The 24,815-nt window shown below is 33.8% G+C and overlaps 1 protein-coding gene across 5 annotated transcripts in view; it reads right to left on the reverse strand.

The window, feature by feature from the left end:
* The window catches only part of LOC145276810 (uncharacterized), a 468,903-nt gene that overhangs the window by 48,231 nt on the left and 395,857 nt on the right, over positions 1-24,815 (reverse strand). The window contains exon 1 of one of the 5 annotated variants that reach the window (XM_080128137.1): positions 1,182-1,495. The exons of the other annotated variants lie outside the window; for them this stretch is intronic. The gene's annotated coding sequence lies outside the window, so the exon portion shown is untranslated. Of the gene's footprint in view, positions 1-1,181; positions 1,496-24,815 lie in introns of those variants that run through there. 5 annotated transcript variants of the gene reach the window in all.

A 24,815-nucleotide genomic window follows, 5' to 3' on the forward strand; every position in this document is an offset into this window, starting at 1 on the left:
TGATAAGCGAAAGTATATAATAGAAAAAAAATGACGGTATTTTTTACGACCTTTCCCAGTATATATGTATAAACACCTCCAACCTTCCCATGTCAAGAACGGCTTTCGGATTAAGCACTCCCAATCTCCCCATGTAAAAAATGGTTTTCGGATCAAGCACTCCAACCTCGAAAACCATTCTTTTTTAATATGGGGAGGTTGGGGGTGTTTATACTATGTTGGGACAAGTCGTAAAAAATACCAAAAAGACCGCCTTCCATGTTAAGAATAGGTTTCTAAATAATATTATTTCAGCTCGGTCCGTATTTTGCACAAGTAGTCGGGTTAGGATTTAAAGGAACATAACGGAGAAGGGGGGGGGGCTTTCAAGTTACTCAAAATAAATAAATAAAAATAAAAACAAAACTACTACACACACACAAAAAAACATTCGATAAATTTAGCAGTTATTCTATAAAATTACCTTTCTTTCAATTTAAAAATAAAATATTTAACATTTTAGAACGAAAATTTACTATATAAACAACTGACACCGGTGAAATGATCACCCACTTACTGATCACATAATATAAGAGAAACGGGTAACCACTTTTCGGCTATTCGGCTATAAATGATCGGCTATTTCTCAAATACCAAAATAATGCTTCTCCGTGCTTAACTATGGACAAGAGCTTCTGGTTAGAAAATCGATGATCGTTTTTACATTATACCAATATGATAAAATGAACCCCCACATTAAATTCTAAATTATTCTATTTATTAAAAAATTTCGTGGTGTTTTTAGTCTGTTAACGTGAAATTACAATAAAAATAAAATTTCATTTTAATTTCTTCCATTGAGATCATGGGGGCAAAGGGTAAAATTTGACCTGATATTGGATATCGATCTATGACAAACTAAGCAGAAAAAGAATTTGCCTCAGTCATTTCTGATTGTGTGTGTGTGTGTGTGCGTATATATATATAAGATTAAATAAATTTCTCCACTTAATACTTTTTTTATATACAAAACATGTAAAATTAAATATATCTTTAATTTATATTTTTCAACCACCGATTTCTTAAGCAAAAGAAGGAAGATAGTATGACATTTTGCCATTTTTATATAAGTACAAATACATACATTAAAAAAATAATTAATCGATTTTTAAAGGCAAATAAAAAACAATTTTCACACTTACAGTTCCATCTGATAAGAAATATATTTACAATCAAATGGATATTTTTGGTATTTAGAAATTAAATTCCGATTCGTTCCTGTTGATTAGGTAGAAAGTAGATAGTAGCATTTCTTTTTTTTTTACATTTAAAACATTTGCGGTTGTTTTAGATGTCGATTATACAGCAGAAAGCCACTTCTTTCTCATTTTAGTTAATGTTTTCAGACATAAAATAATTATTCTGTCGTAAATATCTGAAAAACGCAGACATTCCGCCGAAACAAATTCAATGAAAGATTAAATAATACAAAACATTAACAATTTTTAAGTAAATCAGAGTTACCTCCCCTTGATTCATTATCCTCCTACCCTTTCATTGTTATTACTTTTACTCTCCTCCTAGTATAAACCACTTTTTTTTTTTTTTTTCATAACGTTTACATGGTACCTCTTTAGTAGAAATTTTTTTATCAAGGCCAGAATCCATTCGAGGATAAGGTTTAAAACCAGATGGATTGATAATCACTTGAATAATAAAAAAATATTATGAAAGGGTTGAAAAATTAAGTACTACGCAAAATACGGATAGTGTTGAAATATTAACGTTTATTATTTTAGAAAGCCATTTTTAACATGGAGAGGAGGGAGCGTACTACTGTGAAACTTGAATATATATATATTATATATATATATATATATATATATATATATATATATATATATACTAGCATGGGTGCCCGGCGTTGCCCGAGTATTTGAAGGTGTATGTTAAAAAAAAAAAAAAAAAAAAAGCGGTCAATTTTTTTAAACTTTGACCCCTATTATGACCCCTTAAAATTTATTGTTTTGGACTCAAATCAAGTTATTCAGTTAGATCCATGTCCAAGGAAGCTATATCTAAAATTTCAAGTGTTTAGACCCAAAATTGTCGGAGGAGTTTGGTAGAGTTCTCAAAGGTCAAATCGTTGAACTTTGACCCCTTAACAGCCAAATTTCTGGCCGAAATCTCAGTACTCTGTATATCAAATTTCAAGTCTGTAGACTGCAAATTGACAGAGTTATTGCGTAGGGAAATGTACACACATAGACACACACACAGACAGACACTTTCACTTTTATAGATATACTAGCATGGGAGCCCGGCGTTGCCCGGGTATTTGGAGGTGTATATTGAAAAAAAAAAAAGCGGTCAATTTTTTTAAAAACTTTGACCCCTATTATGACCCTTTAAAATTTATTGTTTTGGGCTCAAATCAAGTTATTAAGCTAGATCCATGTCCAAGGAACCTATATCTAAAATTTCAAGTGTTTAGACCCAAAATTGTCGGAGGAGTTTGGTAGAGTTCTCAAAGGTCAAATCGTTAAACTTTGACCCCTTAATCGCCCAATTTCTGGCCAAAAACCGATCACATCGATTTTCCCAAATTTCAGTACCCTGTATATCAAATTTCAAGTCTGTAGACTGCAAATTGACAGAGTTATTGCCTAGGGAAATGTACACAGCCAAACACACACAGACACTTTCACTTTTATATATATATATATATATATATATATATATATATATGTTTTGAGAAAAATAGAAAAACCGAATGAAATTATTAAAATAATCAACGTTTCGTCCTTATTCCAGAGGACATCTTCAGGATAATTGAAGTAAAAATGCAAGAAAAGAAAAAGTCATAGATCGTACGAAAAAGAGGACAGTTTTTGAATCCTACCCATGTCGGGAAGGACAAACATGTGTGCATATGGAAAGGTTGGGTTGTTCGATGTCTATATATACACTTTTAAAAATGCGTTAAAATAAATATGTACATTTTTTTTTCTCTCCTGTAAACTTATTCATTTTGTTGAAATATTTAAGGAAAAACAGTTAGCCAAGATCTTAAATATTTAACTATTTTAACAGTAATGGAAAATAAAATCTTAAACTAAAAAAAAACAAAAAACAATGGGTAAAATGTTACCTTCTTCCCTCATGTTGTCAATGGAAATATAAAGAAAAAATATGGCCTTGCCTATTGTTTTTTCGTCAGAAAACAAAAGCAGCACCTTCTTCATTAAACATAACAATAAACTAAGTTTGAGTGGGACAAAAAAGAAAACATGAATTGCAATAATATATAGAACTAGTTTTGAAACTAAAATTGTTTAAATTTAAAAATAGCGGCCATCTTGGAAAGTAAAAAAATTAGTATTTGTTCCATCTTATGCTATGTGATGAAAAACTAGGTTATCATACTATGTCAAATTTATATAGTAAAGTGAATGGCCACTCTAAAGTCTAAAATATTATATATGTATACAGGGCGGTACAAAAGTTTGAACCCATAAACAATTTATTATATTACTATTAGTGTTGGGACAATTAATCGAAATCAGAATCGGGAAAATCGGAACTTATGGGTGTATCAGAATCGGTATCGGAAAACATAGTGTTTATTTTCCGATGCCAAAAACGATTCTTTTAAATGTCTTTTTTATTTGATTTTGTTTAAATCAAAATCTTATGCTGCTTATAGTAATGATAAAATGATGAATTTTTGGCGATTTTAAACAACCAATTAAACTAAAGTCTACCCCCCCCCCTCTGCAAGTGTTTTTCTTCGTTTTGGAAAATATCTGCACATTTAAAGTGCGTTTTTACAGTAATTGGGGAAAAATATGCATTTTTATAAATATTAAGAGATTTATAAAGAATCGGAATCTGTAATCGTATCGGAATCGATAATGTATTACGGAATCGGTAATTGTATTGGAATCGAGAAAAAATATTGGAATCGTCATATCACTAATTGCTATATACAATAAACGCTTTAATTGATATTCATTTGTTTCCAGAACCTTCATGAAATTGGAGATCTTTGTACATTTTTGAACACAAAGTTTTAAGTCCATTTTGTTCTCTCTTAATTTAATAGTTTTCATTTCTTACGGTTTGAATTTTTTGTGTGGTGCTATTTTCTAATGTCTATAAAGTTCTTAGCAAAAACCACTGATGTAAGATACTCCCATGAGATAAAAATCCAAAAGACTTAAATCCAGAGATTTTGGTGGCCTTTCAATTCATTTTTCTGTCAATATGGGATCCAAATATCTGCACACATCAGTTGCAAAATTTGATGGGGCACCAATGCTTTGGAAACCTCAAATATCACATATTAATGTAATATCACCTAGGCAAGATAATAAATGAAATTATAAATGATAAATTATTAAAATTATATTAAAAATTAAAAAATTCCTAACAGCAGCTTGTATATGGATCCAAATTTTTGCATCACTCTCTCACTATACATACCAGCAAGCCGCCCGGCGTTGCCCAGTAATAAAATAGGCTTAAATATAATATTTTAATTTATACAGATTTCGTATTTAGTATTATAGAGTCAATTTTCTATTGATTATTATATTGTACCGTATACATAGTAATTATTTCAAAAGTTTTAAAAAAATATGACTCGAGTACCATCAGCTATAATCGAAACTAAAAATATTTTGCTCTAGGGGTATTTGTTACTATTTGACCTGAGGACACACGGATATCAAAACTTTACAAATAAATGCACTTAACCATATAAATGTATATTTGTGCATGCATAGAGGATACTAGACTTATGCCGTTTTAACCTTGTGTGGGTTGGGAGATATTGACTTAACTGAATTTTCCACTGTAACATGACACAGATGTGCGTATGTAAATGCATCAGAAATGACGCCATAAAAAAAAGAGAAAGATCTTAGGAGAGATGAGATAACGGTTGAGAGCTCGTGAAAGGTGTGGAGAATGTTCTAGATCACGTGGGTGGCGTCACGGTTGTACCAATGAGAAAATAAATATGGTTGCTACAAAGAACCAGCGAGTTGGAGTTATTTCCTATTCTTTATCTTGGTCTCCTTTGCGACTGAAACTGCACACAACGTGTGTTAGTCCACAGACAACGTTACACCACTATATATTTCCATCACACTTGCCAATTGTCAGCTGCTGCAATTTCATTGGTTAGGCGTTTTAACATCTTATCGTGGTTTACATAACCTGCCGGAATATACTGATGAAGCATCGGTTTTTGTACGATCCGTATTCTGCATGAGTATCAATAAATTGTAGCAATAAAGTTTAAAAAAAAAGAAGGAAAAAACATCGGCTTCTGTTAAATACATCAATCAGAATGTGGCAGATAAAGTTTATCTGTGTCGCAAATTGGCTTCTTTAATTCAATACGCTTTTCCTGTATGTTATGGCAAAGGATAGTATGAGAGGTGAGGTAATGGCATCATGTCAGTTGCAAAGATTTATTTGCTGCCTTGAGACTAATGACCATGTTAATAAATATCGAATATTCTGATTTTAATGTATTTAGTGACGCATGTGATTGTCAACGTTTGTGGGTGCCATTTTGAATGTTGTGATTTCTTGAATACAAATAAGAAGATCAGAATAAACAGGTAAAAAAGGAAACTGATAAAGAGTCAGTTGGATTCACATATATACATTTCTTATCACGTAGCTTGTTGAAGACAAATGTAAAAGGGATATACGAGACATAATGCATAAAGAGGTGAAAATGTAGGCATAATTAATAAGTGAAAGAATATACTGATATTCCAAAACAATCGATAAGAATATGTGTTGCTGGGGTCATAAAAGAGAGAGAGAGAGAGAGAGAGAGAGAAAGGCATGAATGATGGAGTTGATGTAACTTACTTTGTTAATAATGTGATAATGTTCTGGGAGCCTTTATGGCTAACTACCGGAATAAAACTATGCAAAGATGGAAAGCCAATCAAACTGAGTCTAATGACCTGGTGCTTACATATTCGATTATATATCCTTCATGTGAGTAGAATTGGATGTATTTTTGACTTCTGACACAAGAGAGTGCATTCTTTCGTTGTTTAGTATAATCAAGGGGAGATAACTTAGATATGATACCAATAATGATCGCTGAGTAATTCTTAAGCCAACAACTGTTTAAAAACAGTTTTTGTTTTCTTTTACACTTTTGAGGACCTCACCAGTTGGGCCCATTTGAAATAATTGCATTTTGGAAGAAAGTTTCTTTATTGTATGACAAATTTGTTTTGCTACATTAGTTCGAATGTATGTAAACATATCATGTCAATTGGATAATTAGGATATATAACAAGATAATGAGGATAGATTTATTTTTCATTTATTTGATTTTTATCTTAGAAGTTGCAATTTACAAGGTGCCTGTAAAGTCCGTGTTAGGATTATCGGTACTCTTGCATAATTTGACCCGAATTCTCGTGATTTCCCGTCAAGCCCGGATCGGGCGAGACCGGCAATCATCGGTGTCAGCCGAGCAGCGTAACGGACGCAGACTAAGGAAAAAAGCAAAAAAAAAAAAAAATAAATAAAAAAATAAATACAAATAATCAAAAAATAACAAAACACCTACCTTAAAAAAAGCAAATATGTTTATTTAATTTATGTTTTTTATTTTATTTTTTATTTTTTCTGCAAAATATTTATCAACAGCAAGTTATTTAAAAAATGTTATCATCAAGTAAAAGTTGTTTACCCGTATAAATGTTAGGTGTAAGTACAATGTTTTTATTTTTCTTTAACCGTATTTTTTTTTTCTTGTTTTTTATTTTATTTTCAAGACTTTTTGTTCAGTCAGGCTTTTTCTTGTTTTTGTTTTCTTTTTGGAGGGGGGGGGGGTTACACAGAAATAGAAATACATTTTGTTTTTTCAAGAAATAGTGATTTTTTTTTTTTTTTTAACAGTTTTTAATTGCCGGCCGAAGAACTTTCTTGAGATGAGGATATTTACTTAGGAATCTTTTACTTCGGTCGACTGTTGATCGGCCATCGACAGCAAAAGGAGAGGTGATGGGGTAGAGGAAATGGAAGGAAGCCCCTCCCCCCAACCGGGTAGCTTTCGGAAACGTGATTTATGATGGAGACAAAAGGATCGTTTCCAAATTTTTGTCTCCACATAAATTCAAGTAAATATGTAGCCAGAAGCTCCCGGGAAAGCAATTTCTTTTCCTGACAATATTGTCTGCATCGGAGTTTTCATTTGTTTTTCTAGCATGCACAGATTTATTTCCTCGCCTGTCATTTTTTCTGTTTGGCGAGTCTGAAAATATAGTTATTTGTCAGCTTTTTTGGGGTTCAGTCGATTTCTTCCAATTCGAATGTCGTCTGCTTTCATTTACATATCGCTTTTTCATTGGCTAAGCAAACTCCCAGAAATTGAAGTACAAAAAAATATTCAAATTAAATAAATCATTAAAAATAACGAATCATAAAATAAAAAATTACTAAAAAGCATAAAAAACAAAACAAAAAAAAACCTTTTTAAAGCCGAATTAGCGTTTCAACATTTGAACAATGCTCGGCTGACACCGATGATTGACACGGGAAATCACGAGAATTCAGATAAAATTATGCAAGAGTACCGAATTATCAATGTTGACAGAGATTTTGATATTGTGAAAGTTATAAGAGGTATCTTCCTTTGACGGCTTCAGATTTATGCTTATTTTTCAGTGAAACAAGGATTTTAAATAACAGTAGGTTCTCTACAGTGCAATGTAGGTTACATTGTATTGTAGACTAAATAAGTGGAGGTAGGATTGATGGGCGATTTTACCGATTTTGATGACAATAAAATATGGGAGGGTGAAACATTCGTTGATCCTCATTCATTTCCTTGCAATGTCGGGTCTCCCTGCTTGTATATATATATATATATATATATATATATATATATATATATATATATATAAAGCTGAATTAATATTAGCTTCCTAAAGGCTATTTTCCCCTATATAATTTGATCACACAAAATACATGATAGATATTGATTGAGATGTGATTGAAAAACTTGCATTTTAATTTTTCCCGTTAGTTGCAATTAATTCACTATCGACCACTCTCACCCTTTCGCATTGTAAATTACTTTTTATATGTTATCACTCTCACTTCTCCTATTTCCACTGCTCTATCTTTTATTAACAATCAGTGTAAGTTAATTTTTTTTTACCTGAGAGTCACCACTTATCAAGGCCCGAAGGCCACTCGTGGATAAAGGTTAAATGAATGTAATGTGGTAGTGCAGTAATCGTTAATGGTGTAAATTGGGTAGAATTTGATTATTTATGGGGACGGGTTAACAAGAAATTGTTTACATTGGAGTTGAAGGTTACCCTGTTGTATTCAACCGAGAAGCAGGCCAGTGGAACAATGTTCTAAAGATGGGCAGTTTTAGGAAAGAAGCTTTGTTCATGGAATCTACGTTTAGATTTAGGCACAGATAGAGAGTGGGGGAAATGATATATAGTGGTTGTAGCTAGTCGAGTGTTTTTTTTTGTAAAAGTTTGACAAGGGGGTGGGGACCATAGATTGGTAAAATATAAAGATTGGAAAAGTTCATTATTAACAGAAGAATATCACCACAATCCATAACTGGAGAGAGAGAGAGAGAGAGAGAGAGAGAGAGAGAGAGAGAGAGAGAGAGAGAGCAAAAAAAAAAAAAAAGACTGAGTTTGGATATTCTCTTTCTATTTATTTATATTTAACTGGCTGTGCAAACATACTTTTCCTCATTCAAACAACTTAACTCGAGCTTCATGGGTGACTCATATGGTCACACATACTATATATACTATATATATATACTAGTCAGTTTTTGTTTGTATATCCTTATATTTGTATAATGCCGGTTATTCTCCTCTTATGATGAGAAGTATTTAGCTTCGAAATGCAATGGCCTAAAGAGACCTTTTTTCTACTTTGTTTTCTCATTTTCGTTTTTATTGATCCGATCATACAATAAAGTTCCTTGTAACATTTATACCTTATCTTTTAATTTGGTATACATATCAGAAAAACGTTTTTGCATAGACTTTCTATTCTTTATATAGACCAACTTTTCAAGGTAAAAGCTCAACGATTGGAAACATACAACAACAGAGCATTTGTAAATAAACGAAAGTTGCATTCTAAGGGTTAAGATTTTATTCACCTTACCAATCAGTTTTTCAAAACAAAAACCTTCGGCACAATTATGGAACCGTTTCATTCATAAAAAAACACTAACATTTGAATGTTAATCCTGGATCTTTCCTCCATGAATTCATTAGAAACATATATAGTAATGTCTGTGCAAGTTTAAAACGATCCTTTAGTGACATATTTAGTTACCAATATAGAAATGTATGCATGTATGCATGTTTGCATCTATCCCTAAAACTTTCAATAGAGGCGACAGATTTTACCAAGATCAGTATCGTTTTGAAGTTCGACCTTTCATACGACAAATATCGAAAAATTGGCTAAAAACATTAAAACCTTCCCCTTCAACTAGGCACTTATCTACAGGGGGGGTCACTAGTTTCGCCGATATTTTTTAAAGTTATCCTCTCCTTTAGATTGTCTAGCTTTAATATTAAAAATGTCACTTCCGGTTTGGCGGTAGTCGTAACAGCATAAACGTTAGGTTTTTATCCCGTTCTTTTCCTCCTTCGCGGTACGGGTTCGAGCCTGCCTTCCTACTTCCACATTTTTTTTTGTTCAACAGACACATCCAAACACCCGGGCAATGCTAGTCTTGTATAAAGGTAGCCCTATCGAAACCTTTACTCTGTATGATTGGCACGACGTGATCTTGAACAATGTTTTTTATAGATCTGCGGTTTTACACAAGTTGAACCTTTGTTAGAAAACATTCCAAATACCATGGCGCTTCCGCTCCCCAAAGTTGACAGTTTTCTTAGTACACTTTGCACTTAATCTTTCACCAATGCGTCTCTTTACATTGTTTTTCCATCATTTCCAAATAAATTAAACTTGCTTTCACCACGGAAAAATACTTTTGCCCAATTTTCATACGTCCAAATTACATATCTGTTTGCAAACTCTAATCTCTTCTTATTCTTCGAACTAACAAGTGGTTTCTTCCCTGGGGTTCGATTAAACGCCCCTATTACTTGCAGTCGTCTAGAAAGAGTCTGTCTTGACACATTAACACATAAGTTACTATTCATAACACTTCATCTCTGTGAAAGACTTAAAATGCTCCTTTAATGACATAGGCTGCATTATTCTCTTTTGTTAAGATTTTATTCACCTTACTAATCAGTTTTTCAAAACAAAAACCTTCGGCACAATTATGGAACCGTTTCATTCATAAAAAAAACACTGACATTTGAATGTTAATCCTGTATCTTTCCTCCATGAATTCATTAGAAACATATATAGTAATGTCTGTGCAAGTTTAAAACGATCCTTTAGTGACATATGCTGCATTATTCAATCTTCTCTTGCCGAAGTTTTACGCGGTCTGCCGGTTTTAAAAGCATTAACTATTTTGTCAGTATCATTGTAGGATTTAAGAACCCTGCTTGCAACACTCTTGGAACGTTTCACTTTCTCTGAAATCTCTCTAATTTTTTTTATTTTTCTTCCTTTGAAGATTGTAATGCTGGGCATGGGGAAGCCAAACCAGCTGCCAACATTGCTCCGCTTTTTTATTGAAACCAACCGAGAGCTCTTTTTAGTATCCTCGCTGTTCCCTTAAGTGCAATTGTCTGAATCTCTTTTGCACTTGGTTCTCCAGGAATATTATTTAGGTAGTGTGCTTTTCCTTGTGTAGCTTCACAATAGCTTATCTCACAGTAATCAAATTTTTGGCATTTTGCTACGGTTCCGGCTGATGCAACGTTTACAAATGACTAAGTGAAACTTATTCTTTAGAGGAAATCAAACAATTTGGATATAGCATACTGTTTACATTGTTTTTCTCAATTTTATCCCTTACTTTTGGACGTTCCTATTTTGAACATAAATAAATAATTGTTATAATTCTTTTTCTATCCTTTGCAAATGATTCAAATTTTAGTTATGTTATCGTGGATGATAACGACTACCAGTTGTCAAAATTTCAGCTTTTCACCTTTTCACAAATATTAGGTTTTAAAATTTCACCTTTTCACAAATATTAGGTTTTAAAATTTTGTCCCTTAGTTTTGAATATTAGGTTTTAAAATTTAGTTTTGAATATTAGGTTTTAAAATTTAAAATTAAAATTTAGTTTTGAATATCAGGTTTTAAAATTTTGTCCCTTAGTTTTGAACACTGCTGTATATGTGTGTGTGTGTGTGTGTGTGTGTGTGTGTGTGTGTGTACGTGTGAAAGAGAGAGAAAGAAAAGATGGAATTATATCTACCTTAGAGTATTAGATAAGATACGACTGAGCTGGCAAGCTACATACATCACTTTTTGTTTTTGCTTGCAAATAATGTATTATTACCAAGCATAGTAAAAGCGACTCAACTGTCCTGACGCAGAAGAAGAAAAAAAAGCATTTTAAAACGATTAAGTCTGATGTCTGTTGCCACATCACGGCTGTGTTCAGTTCAGGAGTTGTACGCAGTCGAGTAGTAGAAACGATAGTGGCTGCGGCTACCCAGCTGAACCGTACATCAGCTCTATTTTTGGCAACATCTAAAATTATGGATTTATTTCTATAATGCGGTAAGTGCTAGTAAATATACACTTGTAAAAACAGTCTCGAAATCTTCAAAGTAGATATCTGTAAGTGCTTATGTATTTCTATGTATAAGATGCATTCCTAAACTAATTAACCGATCATTATGAATTTTGAAACACAACTATCAAGCGGGAGGATAGATTATGTGGGCTATATTTAGTTTAATTTATTTTTATGTAAAGAGGACTACATGGGAATGAAAGTCCTTTGTGAAAATTCGGATACTTCTGTTTTTTTTTTTTTTAATTTTTACATTTTAATAAAAGTTCAGAAAGGCACTCCTAGTGAAGAATGCTGACGGGGCTGCCCATGCGTTTTTTGCAGACTAAAGATTTTTTTTCCTCTAAGGCGCTGGCTTTTCAATCCACTTTTCAACCCTTGTGTCACATCTTACTGTTGGAGGGTGATAATTATCCAGAGAAAGATTAAATCTGGATAATATAGAGAGATATGTGTAGAAGATTAGATTTCGATGGTATCGTCACATTGAAAGAACAGATGAGTTCTTTGGTTAGTAGATGTAGAACAGTTGACTTAGTAGGTTCAGTTCAGAGGTTAAAGTGCAGGAAAACATGGGAGGAAGTGATGAAAATGAATCTGAAGGGAAGAGGGATAAATAAAGACCTGGCCAGATGTAGATTAGTTTGGAAGTTAATTTCTTAAAGCTGTCCAATACATGCCAGATGTAAAATGGACATTAATCTGATGATGATGATGATAATGATGATGATGTATTAGACATCAATTAATAACGATTCCCCAATTTTCAGTTTCTATGAAGAATTTTACAGAACTTTTAGCGGGGCATAATATTAGCAATCCCCCATTTGAAAATTCAAATACTTCACATTTTTATTCAATTAGACACCAAATAAGCAAGATTTACTGAATTTGAATTTCTTATTAAATTCCACAAACTAAACTAAAGTTTTAAACATTTTCTTAAAATTGGAATAAGAATTCTTAAAAATGAAATGGAATAATAATTCTTAAAATGAGAAGAAGAATTCTAAACATAAAGTTTAGTAGTATTATATGTTGATTGTAATTATCATCGGAGACATGGGCATGGTGCAAAACTGTTCAGTTTGGGGAATTTTATCCGTCTTGGGATGAGTATTCTTGTTGGTCCCCCGACAAAAGGAGGGTGGACCTGTAAATTCACCCTTGTCCGTTTGTATGTCCACACTTTTCTCAATAACTATGCCTTGGAATTTTCTGAAATTTTGTACAAACGTTAAACATGATATGAGTAAAAATGTAACAGAACAAATTTTCCGAGAAAACTCTGGTTGCCCCCTAGGGGTGCCTTTTGTGTTAAAAAACTAAAATTGACACTTTTGTGCTTATTAAAAAAAAAATTTATGCCTTGGATTTTTATAAAACTTTCTGAAAAGTTGTAACTAACTGATTTCTATATAATTTTGTTTTTCTTATAGTTTGCGATAACTTTTGGATGTGACCCAAGGATGTGGCTGATAAAAATACTCCATTTTTGGGACTATTGTACCATATTTGTCCAAAATTTTCTGTGTATGTCTATTTAGCAGTTTTGCATGGCGCTGAACTCAAATTTACATATGTTAAGGCTTGAGGACTTTTGGGGCTAAATGGGGGTGAGTGGGTTGGAGGCAAATGATAGACTTAGTCATTTCTTTTCTTGCGCAGTGCAGAACTCAAATTTACATATGTTAAGGCTTAAAACTGCACCGTTTGTTCATTTTCACCAGGATTTTGCATCCCTGGGGATTTTTTGGGCTAAATGTGTGCGTGTGGGGTGGGGGGCAAATGCTGAACTTAGTCATTTTTTTATGTAACAATATAACAAGCAGTAAAATGGTGTGGAATTAAAATGACATTCCTACTCCAAACTCTGAACCAGGAACCTCCTATTAACATTTCTGTTTTTGAAAATTTTAAAGTTATAAATCAAACAGAATAACTGTATTTCTTTTTTAAATATATCAAGCACGAACGCAGACCCACAATAACATTGTAGTTTCAGAACATATATGGCACATCTCTTAACGTCTTAGAGTTTGTACACAGACAGACAGGAACTACAACCTTGTTTAGTATATTATTATACTAAAGCTAAGTTAATCAATGTTCCTTTCCCTAAGGCTTTTCTTCCCTATACCATTTAATCGCACAATATTCGTTAAAATATGTCTCAGTTTTCAAATTTGAGAAAACTTCGATTTGAATTATTCTAAATAGGCAAAGTTTCAAATTAACTTAACAAATGACCCACTTTTATCAAGTCCTTCCCCCACACTTTCTCTCTGGCTCTCTCTGTTTATCAACAGTTGAAGGTAATAAAGAAAGCAATAGTCTTTTATAACTAAAAAAGAATATCACCACAGGTATTAATACGATTTAACTCAGAGAGAGTTAGACTAATTTAAGATTGTCTTATGTTTTTTCTTTTAACTTAATTGGCTTTACAAACTCACTTTTTCCTGATTCAAACAATTTAACCTGAGCTGAATGAGTGATTCGAAGGGTCACATCCTGCAGGTAAATTGGAAGTATTTTACAATTTGCATAACTTTCTAACTATTCCTCTGATGATAATTTTTTTTTCAGATAATCTTGAAACCCTATTCTTGAAGACATTTCAATAAGATTTGGACAGGTTTTCTTAAACATGGTGAAATTAGCACGCCGGATGACCATATGTGAATTAAGAAACGTTGGGAACTCTTCTTCAGACATAATTAAGAACATTGGCAATGCCAAGATGACAGCCAAGTTTGATGCCGAGGGTGAAGTTCAACAAAGTCCCCACATTCCTCACAATAATCGAAAGTGAACCAAAACTTTTCGAGCCAGATTGAAAAGGTCAATAAAGGTAAATCCAACTCAGTTAATGTCAAAACTGACAAAAAAAAAAAAAGCAATGATAGCCACAGAACCACCAGTAGAGTAGTAAATGAAGACCTTAAAATAAGTTATTATGCTGCAACCTTTTCGCTCAAGAGCCATCAGGGTTGAAGAATGTCCAAAGCTTCTCAATCAACGCAAGAACAGAAGGAGGACATTTTCGCATTTTTGTTGATGAGAAAAAAAGTTGATTATAGACGAGGTTGCCAACCACTAGAACACTCCTATGACCCAGATGCTCGTCCTGTGATGCAGAGCAAAAGTCCTGCTTCTATGATGGGTTTTGCAGCTGTGGCAAGTGATACCTCCTCATTTCATTGAAATGGGACTTAAAATCTATTAATGCATAGTGGAGTATTTGAAGATTCTGAATGATGTTTTTCTGCCCTCTATCTGTGATGCTACCAAAGTAATGATTGTTCAAGACTCTGCACTAGTGTGTGGAACAAAACAAGTCCAGACTTACCTGAAGGACATTTGACCCAATATCTCTCCAGATCTGAATGTTCATGACCAACATGATTGAACGAAAATCTAACGTTAAATCTCTGAAAGCAGTCGTTCAAAGAGCATTTCAGAATGTAGATGTTGAAGTGAAGAGGAATTAATCAAAGTTTCACCAGATTATCTATAAAATTATTGCGGCAAAAGGGGGATCATACTGAATAGCCATGTTAAATAGATTGTAAGGATTACAGAAATAAATACCAAAATTATCATGTATATCTTTAATCCTTTAAATCAGGAAATTTCAAAAGAAATGAAAAAGTCCAAATTTAACTGCAGGACCCCGTATATTGGTTTGATTACATCCCAATGACCAAAAGAAATAATGAAGCCATCAATCATAGGCATTCACCCTACATCCCCACCCCCCAAAACGATTAGGAGCTGAGTTTTTCATTTAGTCATCGAAACGCAATCAATCAATATATACGCTCATAACTTTATTATTGTTAGTTGTTATTCGAAACAATTCGGATGTTCCTATTTACAATGCCTCCCCACAGGACAGAGTTAGATACCAGGGTCGTTTTTTAACATGGAGAAAAGGAACAAAAATAAAAATTGACTCAGTCGTGAAAGATTTCTCCTCCACTGACAGAGAACAAGAAATTGAAGTGCAGCATCTGAAGAACAGATACTACACTTTGAGGTATTTATTTGCTCCCCCACTGAGCCAATTAGGCACAAGGCCGATTTTTAAAGTGAGGAGTGAGTGGGAAATGGGGACCAACTCCCCGGGGAGTAGGGGTGCTGGATAGTGACACTTGGTATGAAGGGTTGCCCCTACATTGACCAAGGTCTTATATGTGGGGTCGCCCCCACATATGGTCTTTGCTTGCAGTATCTGCCGGATCAGATACTACACTTTGATCTTTTCCCAAAGGCATCGAATATTACTATAATGGATATATACCATAAAAATCTATATATTTTATATAATGTCAGGACTATATATATGCGTGCATGTGTGCATTTGTATATGTATATATACAGTATCATCACATTGCGACACCGGTTCTTATCATATCACCAAAGTTAAGCAACATGGAACCTGGTTAGTGCCAGGCGGGTGACCATTTGGGAATTTTAGACACTGTATGTGCTCTATGCTTATCTTGATATTGTTTCCAGTTGTCCTGAACTTCCACTTGCCACTGGTATTTAATAATGCCAACTCAAGCGGGGTGTGGTTGGAGATTGCGCAACTCTTGCTACAAAAAAAATTCCATACATAGGCATCCTTACAGTGGGTATCCATAGTCTGTCAAGACTGAAGGAAGCTACTACATACGTATGTGTGCGTTTATAAAGTAAATTAAATTTTTATTAGGATTTTTTTTATATATGCTTTAATTTACTTTTATTTGATCGTAAAATTTTTATAAATCTGGAAAGTAATTAACAGAGACACACAAGTCATTTATTTTATTCCAAAAACAACAGAATTCTCAATCATAAATTATTATTTTTATTATTGACTTCCTCTCTCAAAATGATGTATATTCTGCGAATGGGTAGCTGCACAATTATAGTCAAGGTTTGTGCAATATACTTCTTCTGACAAAGTTTTCCTTAAGTCCAGTAGTCGAGAAAAATCAAAAATGAGTAGAAGCAATGCTGGGGTGGGATGAGGAAGATTGGTATCATTTTGAAGATTTTTTACTCCTAAACCAGTTGTCCTTTAAAGGCCTAGGATGATAGTCTACTTGACTTGTTCATCTACAGACGGATTCATGTGTTTTCCAAAAATATTGTCCTTCTGTACACAACGTCAAACTGTGCTTTTGTTTGTTTTGTTTTTTAAGTCAGCCAAACTTATGCACAGAGCTCATGAAAATTGTGCCTCAGGATCGTCTAGTCTGTATAAAACCCTCCTCGTTCATCACAGTTATCCATTAATCTGCAAGATTGCAAGGTTTTACCCCGAACATTGTATGCAGCAAGGTTCAGCAGTTGCATATAAAGTCAGCGAAGGTTTAGCCTAGAACATACAACGGGATGACACAGAAGCAACGTTGTCATTTTCACTCCATAATTGATTTCTGATGCTGTGCTTGACATGTCACGTGCAGAGATGGAGACGATTAGAGAACAACAGAGCATAATGGCGACTCCTGGATTTTCATCAGAGTCAAATTGTGGACGAAATACTGCTTAGTACCAAACTTGTCTGTCATGGATGGCCCTGCCAGGAACCATAACTCTGGCACTATAACCTTACCACTGGACCTACCACAGTGAGGAAGAGTTGGATGAGGACGGAGGGGGAGGGAAACTGTCTTGCAAACTCTTAGGGAAGGTGTTCACTCTACCTATCCAACTAATCTGAAATCCATCCCCTCCAACCTTTAAAAAACTGTCCGCCCAAATGCAGTCCTTGATATAACTATGGACCACCTTTGGTGGTGAGACCCCAATTTGGGAGCTTTGAGGAGTGTGGAGTAATGTCCTAACTGCCTTTATCCCAGATATGCTTTGACCAGGGATTGTAGTCATGGTTGTTGAGTTATTATAACATGCCACTCATTGTTGGATCATTTTACATCAAAATCATATAAGTATATGATTTATTTGTAGACTAGCGGGGGTGCCCGGTATTGCCCGGTATTGCTCGGGTGTTTGTAGGTGTTTGTGTGTTGGGGGGGGGTTGATCAAAAAACAAAAACCCTGGTGTAAAAGAAAAAAAAGTTTTGGTAGGAAGGTAGGCTGGAACCCAAAGCGTTGATGCGAAGGTGGAAAAGAAAGGAAAAAAAAACAAAAAACGTGACATCTAACCCGCTCGGTCAAGAGGGGAGAGCAAGTGAAAACTGTGTTAATTTAAGGCTTATAAAGTTGATAGGTGTTTGAATTAAATGATAATGAGATCAAACATATTCGGCAGTCAAGTTTTGCTGCAGAGCAGTTTTTCTTTCCCCAACTTTGGCTGTTTCTTTACCTAAGATAAAAAAATGGGGGTGTCCATTTAAAAAGCAGTTGTCTGATATGACGGTTTTTGGCACATTGATCAAAGCCGATTTGCTTTCTGGACGTCCCTGTCACAAATGCCAGGGAATTGATGGTGCGGATTCAGTTTCGCTTTTTATACTGAAAAGTGAAATGAAGACGTAGTGATCGAAAAAAATCTAGAAAATAGCGCATAAAAGTCGGACAAATTAAAGATAGACGCAACCTTCGTTCGTAACTCATAGATATTATGATTTAGACAGTATATAAAAAGTTTTAAGAAGGAGTGACCCGACCGAGTGCCCCCCCCCAAGCTTTTGCCGGACATACACAAAGTGCACACACACACACATTTTGCCTTTTATATATATATATATATATATATATATATATATATATATATATATATATATATATATATAGATTATTTGTAGATTAATTTGAATTTGAAGAAATTGTGTATAACACTTGGTCTTCTCAAATGGTTACTCATTTAGCACTGGCTAGGCTCAACGTCACTTAACTTTGATTTTGTATTTTTCACAATTCCTATACAATTATGGATTCCATAATAAATTCCCAATCCTGATACAATTACCAATTCCAATTCTTTATAAATCTCTAAATATTTAACTAACTATATAGTGGTTATTTTCTCTGAATTTCCCAAAAAACAAATGTGCAGATATTTTCTCAAACGTAAAATACACTTGTAAGGGATCTACAGATACTACTTTTACCGGTTGTTTAAAATCACTAAATATCATTTCATCATTACTATCGACAGTGGAAGATTTTGTTTTAAACAAAATCAAAGAAAAAATACAATTAAAAGAATCGTTTTTGGCATCGGAAAATAAGCACAAATTTTTCCGAATACGATATCAATTCCGATAACCCCAATAGTTATGATTTTTACGATTCTCGATTCTGATTAATCGTTCTGACACTAATATAAATAAATACACATTGGTCTTTATTATGTTGCTCGTTATTTTTATTTCGTAAATTCTTCGTTGTCATAGATCCAAGTAGCCCTCTTCATGAATTATCCTATTTACTTGCCTCCCCACGAGGGCAAAGTTAGACACAAGATCGGTTTTTTAATGTGGGGGAAATCTAGCTCCCCAAAAAGGGGCACTCCGGATAGGACAAAAATAAAAATTGTCTCAGTCACAAAAGATTTCTCCTCCATTGACTGAAGGCAGAAAAGGTGAAGTGTAGTATCAGAACAGATACTACATTTTGCTCCTAGTCAAAAGGTTAAGAAATCATTAAACAAATGAACAAAACAGTAAATACTTTGAGGGAAAATTCAATTGTTATTGAAAATTCATTGCATTTTTCTGCAAGATTGATTTCATGATGCTTTAGTGAATTCGAAATGTTTGCTATCCTCCATTATTATAACAGAGTATTTCTGGCCTGGGGCCAGTTGTGTTGAATGTTGCAACGCACAGCAAATCAATTTTGATTTTATTTCGGAAAAGCTATTATTTCCTTTCATCCTTGTTTGTCAGCATGTGGCAACGAGAATTTGGTTTGGTTATAGAAAATAGTTTGGACATCACCACCGCCTTTTTTATTTCTTCCAAATGTTCAGCATATTATGTAAGGTCGCCACTTATTCATGGGGGTAGGTAGAGCTAACTCTGGCTGGAGATACTTTAATGTAGTGTCAATTATGTTGTGCTCCTTAAATCATACGGACATCATTCAATGGAGGCTTTGTTGAAAAGAAAACGATGTTGTTTTTACTGCAGTAGATTTATGAATTTAGTATCATTAATAAATACGTTCTATATAATAAAGTAAAGCTGGTCTATTTCTGAATGTTTTAATCAATATGTTTTCTACTAGCCAATTTAAAAAAAATATTGTTGAACCATATTATTTATCAGAAAAATATATTTATTTAAATTCAGTTTATCCCCCAACATAAAAAAAAATTATTCCGGTTAGAAAGATTGTTAGTATGAAAACGTTCTACATTAATGCCCTAAACTACAGCGGTTGATTATGATATTAAAAAAAAAAAATCAACATTCCTATATTGTTGTCTGCTTTCAGATAAAACAGAAATGTATTTTCTGTGTGTGCATGTATGATTAAAATTCAGACACTACTCAAGATACACTAAAGCCTTACATCATCAAATAATAATACTGTGATATTGATATGATTCATGTCAATAAGGGTCAAATTAGTACCTAAGGAGAGAGGGATCAAAAAATACTTTCATTCTTACTAGTATTTGTCTCAAAACCAACTTTGGAACTAGGTCAAACAGTTAGTTGCTGATAACACTGCATAGAAGGACGTTTTAGAAGCCCACCTGAGTACTATGTGCAAAAGTTGGAGCTGTAATGGATCAGTAAAAGTCTGAAAGAAAGCGATAACTAAATACTTATTGAAAAAAAATACGGAAAATTAAGACTAATACAACAAATAAAGGGCGTGGTTACATGTCAGCCTGACTGCAAAGTGTGCATAAAGCCGAGAGACATTCTCCCGGTCTTTATGGAAGAGTTCATTGTACTCTGTAAGGTGGGCACCACAATCGATTGCTTCTCCAGTTCAGAAATAGTCTGGGGATTGTTTTGTTAGACATTATCTTTAATAATAAATGAAAATAATAGATAAAAAGCTACTAATGAGGCAATCACCAAAGTGTCCCGCATGACATTAAATAGTGATAAAGCAAAGCTTACTGGACATTCATATCTGAAACTTGATAAACAATTCAAACATAGATTGAAGTTTATTTGTACCAAATATGGTTTGATTGTAAATTTTATTAACGATTCCATGGATAATGGTCTCTTATTATTATTATTATTTGGGAGGGAAGAAATCACTCTTTATTTAAATTCTTTCAGAAAAAAAACATAATTGAATCTGTTTAAACATTTCTGTTTGAAAAAATACTTAAATTTACCACCACCACTCGTCGTCATCATCATCATCATCCTCAGTTTAACGTCTATTTTACATGATGGTATGTGCTGGATGGCTTTTAGAAACTGACTTCCAAACTAACCTATATCTGGTCAGGCCTTTATTTATCCCTCTTTCTCTCAAGTCTATCCCTATCATTTACTCCCTTAATTTTTCTTTTTTTGCTGTTCCCTACCAAATGACCTTGCTAGCTCAACTGGTGTACATCTACTAATCCAAAAACTCTCATTCATTCTTTTATTGTGACCATACCATTGTTGTCTCCTGTTCTGAACACATGTCCATATACGATTCTTCTAAGTTCATCACGTAAAAGTCTGTTAAGACTAACATTATACATCCAGCGAATCATTTTCATATTATACAATGCATGTCCTTAACATTCAGGTTTCACTTCCGTACATCGCCTCACTTCGTACATATATCTGATAGACTGTTCTCTTCGTTGATAGTGAAATTATGCACAAGCTGTTTACCATCTCTCAACCTACCTGCAATTCCACTGCTTTTCTTGTGTACCCAAAACTCAGTATGAGAGAGAGAGAGAGAGAGAGAGAGAGAGAGAGAGAGAGAGAGAGAGAGAGAGAGAGAGAAGGAAGGGGAAATACTTATAGGAAAAAAAAAAAGAAAAAAAGAACGATTGGTTTAGAAGATAAGCCTCAGTTCTTATGAAAAGAAGATTTAAAAACAAGGAGCGTTTTTTTTTTTTTTTTTTTTTTTGTCTGATTGTCTGTGACAATAAGATCAGATATTGGCTCGAATGATGGAGTGTTTCTTAAGATAACTAGACGGAACTAAATGCTGTCTGAAAAAAAAGAATCTGGTGAATCTCTTTCCATTTTCTCAGAAATTTGTCTGCTTCTGCTAATAATGATGCGGTCTCTTTGAATCGATTCAAACATTTATTGGAAAATAAAAATCAAAAATTTTAATGGATCTTGTAAGACTAACGAATATTTTATATCCTAGATTTTACACTTTTAGCGATCATGTGTTCATGATATCTTTCTCATAGACAAAAACTAATTTGGGTGTTGTATGTAGATAACAATTCTAGTAGACACAGCTATATATATATATATATATATATATATATATATATATATATATGAGTATGGTCACAACCTTCTCAGTGAGTATAATTGGGAGAGTTTATTGGTTGCATGGACTATGTAAATTTTTTAAAACAATATTTTTTCTATATATTTAAGGTTAGCATCTGAAGAGTAAGCGGCTAAAAATGCAACAAAGACATAATTTTGCTGATTTGTTGTCACGAACGAAACAATATTGTAATGTATACCTTTTGAAAGCAATAAATTACCAACAGAGAAAACTTGATCTTTGCAATTTTTCTTATCTATTTTATTACATTAATATATAAATACTAGCAGGACCTGTATATCTCAACGTTGTCTGGTGGAAAGATGGCACAAAGCTAGAACAGATTCATTGAAAGTACCCCACCCCCTCAAAAACAAATTAAACTATAATTATCTAGTGCCTTATCATAGAGTGAGGAAAGCAACAATTAAAAAATGTTAATGAAGACAGTTTAATCAATCCTGAAACCATTAGTTCTGGTGTATTTGCAATGGAGAAGAAATTCTTATAGACTTATAGACTAATTGCGTGGGGCTTTTGTTTTGATAAAGTAGTGGATAAATTAAGAAATGAAGCCCAGCTCTGCTAATAAAAAGCAATACTAAAAAGCATGTTAATCAATCCTATAACCATTGGTTCTGGTGTATTTCAATGAAGGAGGAATTATTTCCGGGAGTTTTTCTCCCTCCTTCTATGAGTATAATAAGGTGGGATAGTTACACCCTCTTTTTAAATGAGAGAAAAAATCTGTTTCAAACTTTGGATTACAGTTCCAAGGTATTTTTATCCTCGGCCCCAAAATCAACTGAGATTAAAGCATTCCTGTAATGATCTGGTCCCTGTTGATTGAGGTGGGATGTTGGTTCTGTGTAGTTCTATAGGGTCCACTCTCCCAGGCTTTTCCTTCTATCTTTGAGAAGGGGGTTAGTTTATTACTAATCACCTAAGGCGCTCTTACTAGGGAATGCTGATGGGGATGCCCAGGCATTTTTGCGGGTCAGAATGCCACTCCTGGGGGGGGGGTCGACTTCTCAATCCCTGGTGTCCAAGTTCTTGCAGTGGGAGAGAACTAAAAAACCTTCCAATTGTTATGCAATAGGTCGAACACAAGAAAGTGTCGATCTATCTATTTAGTTATCTATTTCTGTATCTGTCCATTTCGGTCTAGCTATCTATCTAACTGGAGAGATATATGGGAGATGAATATGAAGAATATTTATAAAATCTGTCAAAATATGGTAAAAATCACATTACCGGAAGAGATGGTCAACTAATCGGATTTGCGTGTGAGTCACGTGATCAGGTTAGCTGGAGATCAGCGAGTTGGAGTTTGTACGTTGAGCAGAGCGGACGGTTTAACAGGTCGTCCTCCCCCCCCGTCACTGGGGAGAGAGCTGACGTGTGTGAAAATAAAGACCTAGAAGTAAACCACGCAAGCAAAGATATTCACTTTCCATTATTCTGCGATCAACACCCGGAAAGTGAATAAAAACTATATAAAACCAATCATCGTGGACAAGATCAACGACGCATGAAGTTAAGGTATGTACAAAATACATGTATCATACACCCCCCCGCATATGAACAATTAGATATAAATATATCATAAATAGACAGCAACAACATAATTCTAGGGTTCAAATAGTGAAGAAGCAACGACAGACATTTAGTGACACGTATACACAGCAGGATGAACCCTTTGTCTCTCAAGTACGCATATCAACACTTAGACCATGATACAACATACACCGTTTTGGTGCCTTTTTTGGTACACGATAATATAACACAATGCCAAAGAAAAATGTCTGACTAAATTCCCAGCTAAGCAAAATTTTTGATATTTCCTATGTCTGAATAACCAGTAAACTCCAAGAATATATTAATTTTTTTAATCTTTTATTATTTAGGAAAAACATTAACTGTTTTTCACTGATCAAATCTGAAATACTATGGATATATGGTAAAACTGCAGTTTAGTGGCGCGAATGCGATAAAATTTTTTGTATATGCAATAAATATTGTTTTATCATGTTGTTTCCATTCAATATTACTAACCTAGGAACCATTGTAAGTTAAAATCTAGTTATGCTTGTAATTTTAAGAACACGCTTGAAATGTGTATATATGCTGAAATAATTGCTAGCTAGGAAAAAAAAACAATGGAGTCTTTATACAAACTGAAGTTAGCGATCGAATAATGGTGAATATTACAGAAGGATTGAAAATCTCCTTATACCATTTATGAAAAAACAACAGCCAACTAAGAAAATAGTAATTCTTCCTCCTTTGTCAGAAATTTTGCTCATGGAATGTAAGGACTAAATGATAAAATGGAGAGGAGTGAAAGTTACAAGGCTGCTGAGAATAAACCAAAGGTCCACTTTCTACTTTCCATAAGGCTTGGAGGTTTTAAACAAAATTAGTATGACCTCCAGTTTGTAGTGAAATGGGGACGTAAATGGATAGGAACATTTAATGCTGCTAAGACTAAGCTTTTTTCCTTTAGTAATTACAAGAAACCTTTTTCAGCTATGACTAATAATACGCTACCCAAGAGCTCTTCATTCAAACTCTTCAGCTTAACATTCACAAGTAATATGAGTTGAACAAATACATTGAAGACGTTGCCAAGGCTGCTGCAAAGAAAGTGGGCGCTCTCTCTCTCTCTCTCTACAGTGTTAGAAAACTAATCACACCTGACAGTATTCTGCATCTCTACAAAGTC

This window comes from Euprymna scolopes, chromosome 5, assembly GCF_053919585.1.
Source record: "Euprymna scolopes isolate OS-2025 chromosome 5, ASM5391958v1, whole genome shotgun sequence".
Classification (NCBI taxonomy): domain Eukaryota; kingdom Metazoa; phylum Mollusca; class Cephalopoda; order Sepiida; family Sepiolidae; genus Euprymna; species Euprymna scolopes.